The sequence below is a fragment of the Pongo abelii genome, chromosome 9 (assembly GCF_028885655.2).
Source record: "Pongo abelii isolate AG06213 chromosome 9, NHGRI_mPonAbe1-v2.0_pri, whole genome shotgun sequence".
Taxonomy (NCBI): domain Eukaryota; kingdom Metazoa; phylum Chordata; class Mammalia; order Primates; family Hominidae; genus Pongo; species Pongo abelii.
Genome location: NC_071994.2, coordinates 2,314,053 through 2,322,004, shown reverse-complemented (window position 1 = coordinate 2,322,004; position 7,952 = coordinate 2,314,053). Strand labels below are relative to the sequence as shown.

General features: G+C 44.7%; 1 non-coding gene across 1 annotated transcript; it reads right to left on the bottom strand.

The window, feature by feature from the left end:
• Positions 1–6,762: 6,762 nt before the first annotated feature.
• Positions 6,763–6,872, bottom strand: LOC112135565 (U6 spliceosomal RNA). Its single transcript, XR_002916831.1, has one exon. It is a non-coding gene; the product is annotated as a U6 spliceosomal RNA (small nuclear RNA).
• Positions 6,873–7,952: the final 1,080 nt, after the last annotated feature.

The window sequence follows — 7,952 nt, the reverse complement described above, 5'->3', positions numbered from 1 at the left end:
GGCTCAGCACTGAGTCCTCTGGCTCAGGGTCTCTCTCAAGGTTGCCCTAGTGATTGCAGCTTTGGCCCATCTGAAGGCTCAACTAGGAGAGGACCCAGCTCCAAGCTCACTTAGTGGCTGTGGGCAGGATTCAGTTCTTTGTGGGCTGGTGTATGAAGGGCCTTGGTTCCTCACTGGCTCTTAGGCACATAGACCTCTCCACAGGACTGCCCTCAATATGGCAGCTGGCTTCCAGTAAAGAGAGTGAGAGAGGATGAGAAGATGGGAGTTGGAGTCTGTCTGTGTTCATCTGTGTTGCCATAAAGGAATACCTGAGGCTGGGTGATTCATAAAGAAAAGAGGTTTCTTGACTCACAGTTCTGCAGGCTATATAAGAAGCATGGCCCCAGCATCTGCTGCTGGTGAGGGCCTCAGGCTGCTTCCATTCATGGTGGAAGGTGAGTCAGTGTGCGTAGAGAACACATGGCAAGGTGGTGGGGAGGTACCAGGGTCTTTTAAAATATTTGTTTATTTTTTAGGGACAGAGTCTCACTCCATTACCCAGGCTGGAGTGTAGTGTTATTTTTTTAGGGACAGAGTCTTACTCTATCACCCAGGCTGGAGTGTAGTGGCACAATCAAAGCTCACTGCAGCCTCAAACTCCAGGCCTCAAGTGATCCTCCCACCCCAGCCTCCCAAATAGCTGGACTACAGGCATGTACCACCACACCTGGCTAATTTTGTTGTTGTTGTTATTGTTGTTGTAGAGACGAGGTCTCACTATGTTGCCCAGACTAGTCTTGAATTCCTGGCCTCACGCAACTCTCTGGTCTCAGCCTCTCAAAGCTTGGGGATTATAGGTGTGAGCCACTGTGCCCAACCACCAGGCTCTTTTAAACAACCAGCTCTCGTGGGAACTAATAGAGCAAGAACTCACTCATTACTGTGAGGACAGCACCATACCATTTATGAGGGATCCACCCCTGTGACCCAAACACCTCCCATTAGCCCCCACCTTCAACACTGGGGATTTTCAACATGAGATTTGGAGGGTCAAATATCCTGACTATAGCAGAGTCCTTTTGTAGCCTAAATAAAGAAGGGAGGAAGTGACTTCCCATGACTTTGACGTTAATCTATTTGTTAGGAGCAAATGGCTAGATCTGGCCCATGCTCTAGAGGAGGGGTGGCACATGGGTATCATTATCAGGATGGGATCCTGGGACTATTTTAGATGCTGCATGATCAGAAACTTGTCACTTTGCAACATCTAGTGGGATGGGTGATTCAGGCAAGGATCATCAATAGATGCTCCAGCTAGAAAAGAAGGTGTTTGCTGGGGACCTGAATTACATCATAACACTCACAGATTGGTTGCTAGTTGCAAAGACAAGATATCACTTTACAACCGTGTCTTAGTCTGTTTGTGCTGCTGTAACAAAATGCCACAGACTGGGTAATCTACAAACAACAGAAATTTATTTTCTCACAGCTCTGGAGGCTGGGAAGTCCAAGTTCAAGGCACCAGCAGTCAGTGTTGGTGAGGGCTGCTCACTCTGTTTCCAAGACAGCACCTTGTTGCTACACCTTCCGGAGGGGACAAAGACTGTGTCCTCACATGGCAGAAGAGATGAAAGGGGAAAAGGGTGAATGCTGTGTGAAGCCTCTCTCGTAAGGTGTTAATCCAATTCTCAAGGGTGGAGCCCTCAAGACTTCCCAAAGGCCCCACCTTCTAATACTCTTGCATTCGGGATTAAGTTTCAACATGAATTTTGAGGGGTCACAAACGTTCAAACCATAGCAAATGGAAATATCTGGCTGTCCCCTGGTGGCCTTTGCCTCACTGATGAGGGACAAGCAGACATCATTTATCTCCGATGTGGGCTGTAAGGAGCACACAGTCTAACAGCATCCCCTGAGGATCCTCCCATATGGTCAAGCTCTCAGCTCTGAGCTTTAGTTACAGGAATTTGCAGGGAAGAGTGGAACAGGTAGAATGAGACACCTTTGGGAAATGGGACCTAGAGCCTGGGACCTTCTGGCCGCTGATCCAGGCTCCGGAAGCAAGTTAGTGGCTTGGGGAAAAGATTATGGGCAGGTGATGGGGAAGAAACTGGACTATAGAGACATTCCCAAAGCATGGGACTTGATTCCATCTTGGCTTGAATAAACCAGCAACAAATGTGTTTTGGGGGACGTGATAAAAATTGAACATGGATTATGTTTTCAATGCTATTAGGGAATGATTGTTTAACTTAGCTAGATGTGATAGTGGGATTGTACTTTCAATGGAAAATATCCTCCATTTTTGGAGATGAATACTGAATTTTCTGAACTATTTATTTATTCTGGAGGTGCCACGGCCATGTGTTTGTAATTTACATTAATTACGTGTGTGTACATATATGTATACATGCACACATGTACATATAGGTATACACGCACACACGTACATGTATATACACACGCACACACGCACATATATGTACACACGCACACACGTACATATATGTATACACGCACACACGTACATATATGTATACACACACGTACATATATGTATACATGTACACACGTACATATATGTATACATGTACACGTGTACATATATGTATACATGTACACGTGTACATATATGCACACATACATGTATATACGTATATATACGTATATGCACGTATATACATACATGTATATACGTATATGTACGTGTATATATATGCAGAGAGAGAGAGACAAAGCAAACAAGGCGAAATGCTTATGTTGTTTTAATCTAGGTGCTGGCTGTATTAGGGTTTTCCAGAGGAACAGAACTAATATAATATACAAACGTAGTATATACAATATATGTATACATTACACATATATCCATATATATGCATACACAGAGACTTATTTTAAGGTGCTAGACCATGTGATTATGGGGCTAGCTGGTCTGAATTTTGTAGGGTGGGCCAATAGGCTAGAAACTCAGGTAGAGTTTGTATGTTTCAGTCTCAAGGCTAAATTGTTTCTTCTCCAGGAAGCCTTGGTCTTTTTCCTTAAGGCCTGATTGGATGAGGCCCACTCACCTCATGGAGGGTAACCTGCTTTACTCAAAGTTTACTAATTTAAATGTTAATCGTATATTAAAAATACCTTCACAGCAATATCCAGACTGGTGTTTGACCAAACAGCCGGGCATTGTGGCCCAGCCAAGTTGACTCATAAAATTAGCTATTGTGGTGGGTATTTGCATGTTCATCATATTATTCTTTTTGCATTTTTTCTGTATTAAGATTTTCGTTAAAAGGTAAAAAATAAATTAGGAACATTTGTTCACCAGAGGTCACCATAAAGAAAGTGAAAGTCAAATCACAAATTGGGAGACAATATTCATCCTCCATATAAGCAACAAATGAATTCCACCCAGTAATACATAGAAAGACCCCCATAAACCAGCAAGGAAAAGGCCTAGATCCAATCAGACAACAGGAAAAAGATGTGAACAGGCATTTCACATCGTAATGGGAAACAGAAATGGCCAATAAATATGAAAACCTGGCTAGTAAATAGGGAGATAGAAATTAAAACTATGGTGCGATACCATTTAACACCTACCAGACTGGCAGAATGTTTAGATTTGTGAGCAAGAGCAAGGATACATACCAGAGCACACGGGCACAGCTGGTGAGCACCGCAGGGCCCCTTACCCGCAGGCGCTGTGTTCCAAGACCCCAGTGGATGCCTGGAACTCAGATAGTGCTGAACCCTATGCATACTGACCAGAGCACACGGGCACAGCTGGTGAGCACCGCAGGGCGCCTTACCCGCGGGCGCTCTGTTCCAAGACCCCGGTGGATCCCTGGAACTCAGATAGTGCTGAACCCTATGCATACTGTGTTTTTTTCCTATTCATACCTACCTATAAGGTCTAATTTATAAATTAGACACAATAAGAGATTAACAATAACTAATGAGAATTAGCACAATTGTAACAATATACTGTCATGAAAGGTATGAGAATGTGGTCTGTCTTTCTCAAAGTATCTTACTGTGCTCACTTGTTTTTCAGACCGTGGTGAATATGGGTCATGAAAACCGCAGGAAGTGAAATCACGGAGAAGGGGGATGACCATGCATAAGCTGGGACAGGTGTTTTGTGATTTCCAGTGGAGATGAACAGGAACGTACGCGGGGATTCGACAATCCCTCCTCTACTTGTGCACGGCATCAAAGCACAGTTCTTCAACGCGGGAGCCACTGCCCGCTCAGGGAGGTCTTGACATCAGATAGTAACATAATTGCAGCCCTAGTTTCAGATATTCTTCTTTTTAAAATTTCCAGCTTTTAGCCAGGCATGGTGGCTCACGCCTGTAATCCCAGCACTTTGGGAGGCCGAGGTCGGTGGATCACGAGGTCAGGAGATCGAGACCAGCCTCTACTAAAAATACAAAAAATTAGCCGGGCATGGTGGCAGGCGCCTGTAGTCCCAGCTACTCGGAAGGCTGAGGCAGGAGAATGGCGTGAACCCGGGAGGCGGAGCTTGCAGTGAGCCGAGATCCCGCCACTGCACTCCAGCCTGGGCAACAGAGTGAGACTCCGTCTCAAAAAAAAAAAAAAAAAAAAATTCCAGCTTTTAAGTTCAGGGGTACATGTGCAGGATGTGCAGGTTTGTTACATAGGTAAACATGTGCCACAGCGGTTTGCTGCACAGATCATTCCATCGCCCAGGTATTCAGCCCAGCATCCATTAGCTATTCTTCCTGATGCTCTCCCTCCTCCCACTCCCAGCCCAACAACAGGTCCCACTGAGTGTCATTTCCCCCCATGTGTCCTTGTGTTCTCATCATCTAGCTCCCACTTATAAGTGAGAACATGTGGTATTTGGTTTTCTGTTCCTGTGTTAGTTTGCTGAGGATAATGGCCTCCAGCTCCATCCATGTCCCTGCAAAGGACATGAACTCATTTCTTTTTATGGGTGCATAGTACTGCATGGTGTATATGTACCACATTTTCTTTATCCAGTCTATCATTGATGAGCAGTTAGGTTGATTCCATGTCTTGGCTATTGTGAATTGTGCTGAAGTGACACATACGCACACATGTGTCTTTATGACAGAACAATTTATATTCCTTTGGGTATATACCTAGCAATGGGATTGCTGGGTTGAATGATATTTCTGCCTCTAGGTTTTTGAGGAATTATCACACTGTCTTCCACAATGGTTGAACTAATTTACACTCCTGCCAGTAGTGTAAAAGTGTTCCTTTTTCTCCACAATCTCGCTCACCAGTATCTGTTATTTTTTGACTTTTTAATAATGGCCATTCTGACTGGTGTGGGATAGTATCTCATTGTGGTTTTGATTCGCATTTTGCTAATGGTCAGTGATGTTGAGCTTTTTTTCAAATGTTGGCTGCATGTATGTCATCTTTTGAGAAGTATCTGCTCATGTCCTTTGCCCACTTTTTTAATGGATTTGTTTGTTTGTTTTTCTTGTACATTTGTTTATGTTCCTTATAGACACGGGATATTAGACCTTCGTCAGATGCATAGGTTGCAAAAGTTTTCTCCCATTCTTTAGGTTGTGTGTTTACTCTGTTTATAGTTTCTTTTGCTGTGCAGAAGCTCTTTAGTTTAATTAGATCCCATTTGTCAATTTTTGCTTTTGTTGCAATTGCTTTTGTCATCTTTGTTATGAAATCTTTGCCCATGCCTGTGTCTTGAATAGTATTGCCTAGGTTTTTGTCTAGGGTTTTTAAAGTTTTGGGTTTTACATTTACGTCTTTAATCCACCTTGAGTTGATTTTTGTATATGGTGTAAGGAAGGGGTCCAGTTTCAATTTTCTGCATATGGCTAGCCAGTTCTCCCAGCTCCATGTATTAAATAGGGAATCCTTTCCCCATTGCTTATTTTTGTCGGGTTTGTCAAAGATCAGATGGTTGCAGGTGTGCAGTTTTATTTCTGTGTTCTTTATTCTATTCCATCGGTCTATGTATCTGTTCTTGTACCAGTGCCATGCTGTTTTGGTTATTGTATTCCTGTAGTATAGTTTGAAGTTGGGTAGCATGATGCCTCTAGCATTGTTCTTTTTGCTTAGGATTGCCTTGGCTGTTCAGGCTCTTTTTTGATTCCATATGAATTTTAAAATAGTTTTTTTCTAATTCTGTGAAGAATGTCAATGGTAGTTTAATGGGAATAGCATTGCATCCATAAATTGCTTTGGGCAGTAAGGCCATTTTCATGATATTGATTCTTCCTATCCATGAGCATGGAATGTTTTTCCATTTGTTTGTGTTATCTCTGATTTCTTTGAGCAGTGATTTGTAGTTCTCCTTGAAGAGGTCCTTCACATCCCTTGTTAGCTGTATTCCTAAGTATTTTATTCTTTTCGTGGCAATTGTGAATGAGAGTTCATTTGGCTTGCCTGTTGTTGGTGTACAGGAATGCTAGCGATTTTTGCACATTGATTTTGTATCCTGAGACTTTGCTGATGTTGCTTATCAGCTTAAGAAGCTTTTGGGCTGAGACGATGGGGTTTTCTAGATATAAGATCATGTTATCTGTAAACAAAGATAGTTTGACTTCCTCTCTTCCTATTTGAATACTTTTTATTTCTTTCTCTCATCTGATTGCCCTGGCCAGAACTTCCCACTACTATGTTAGATAGGAGTGGTGAGAGAGGACATCCTTGTCTTGCACTGGTTTTCAAGAGGAATGCTTCCAGCTTTTGCCCATTCCGTATGATATTGGTTGTGGATTTGTCATATATGGCTCTTATTATTTTGAGGTATGTTCCAAAAATATGGAATGCATCAAGAATTTGCGTGCCATCCTTGCGCAGGGAGGACCGTGCTAATCTTCTCTGTATGGTTCCAATTTTAGTGTATGTGCTGCTGAAGCGAGCACCAGTTTTCTTCTTACTTGGAACAAATCAGCACAGGCATTTGTACTGGCAAGCAGCTATTTCGCCAGCAAACACCTGTTTTGTTGTTGTTTTTCAGTCTATCCCTACATGTGGAAAACCATAAAAGTGATTTGCTCTCACCTGGGAGGGACAGCAGCGTGGACCTGCCTTGGGATTACATGAATGCCCTAGCTCTCAGCCGTAATTTAGCCCATGTGGACCTTGACCATCTCCCCAGCCCATAGGACATTGGGCTGATGTGACCTGGAGGGGAGGAAGTTGTAGGTTGCTTTAACAAAAACCATGCGTGGCAGGGTGAGAAGGAAACCCTGTAAAAACAGAGACTCCTGCTTTCTCCTGAAGCTCTCTCTGGGGTCCAACAAAGCCGGGCATACCTACTCCGTGGTGGTGAAGGACCAGTCCTGCACCCTGAGTCATCTGTGCGCAGCACTCTTTGGAGGAAACACAGCCTCATTTAGGTGTGTGCTTCCCCTGTGTCCAGGCACGCCAGCGGGTGGCCTGCTTTCTGCAGGAGGCACAGCCAGTGATGATGCCCATGTGGTCTTGTTCCTGTGTGGACTGAGCCACTCAGTTGTTGTGGCCCAGGGACCAAAGGGTCCTTTTGGGGTCTTGGCTGACCAAGGCGCCCTCGCAGCCTGAGCCAAGCCATGGTGCAGGCCACAGTGCCCGTCGAGGAGAACAGAGTTTGCCCTCTGTGGCCAGGACCTCTTCTCCCTTGGAGATACAGCGCTTGGCTTCCCCTGGGCTTGGGTGGAGACTGAGCCCTGTCCATGGGCATCAGGTGTAGTCTGACCTGGGTGTTGTTTGTCTGCTGAGTCCTGCAGCTGGACAGGCTGGGCATACTGTCAAGCGCATTGGGTACTGTACTCTAATGAGGTTCTTGGAACCCGTGGCAGACAGACAGCCTCTGCCCCAAAGGAGCTGGTGCTGCCCTGAGGCAGGCATGGAAGGGAGGGGAGCCGCCCTGGCCCAGCCACAGGGACTCAGCTTACCACACTCTTCCAGACACCCCTGCACTGCAGCCGATGCCTGATCAAGGTCAGCAGTGTGCCGTCCCGCCC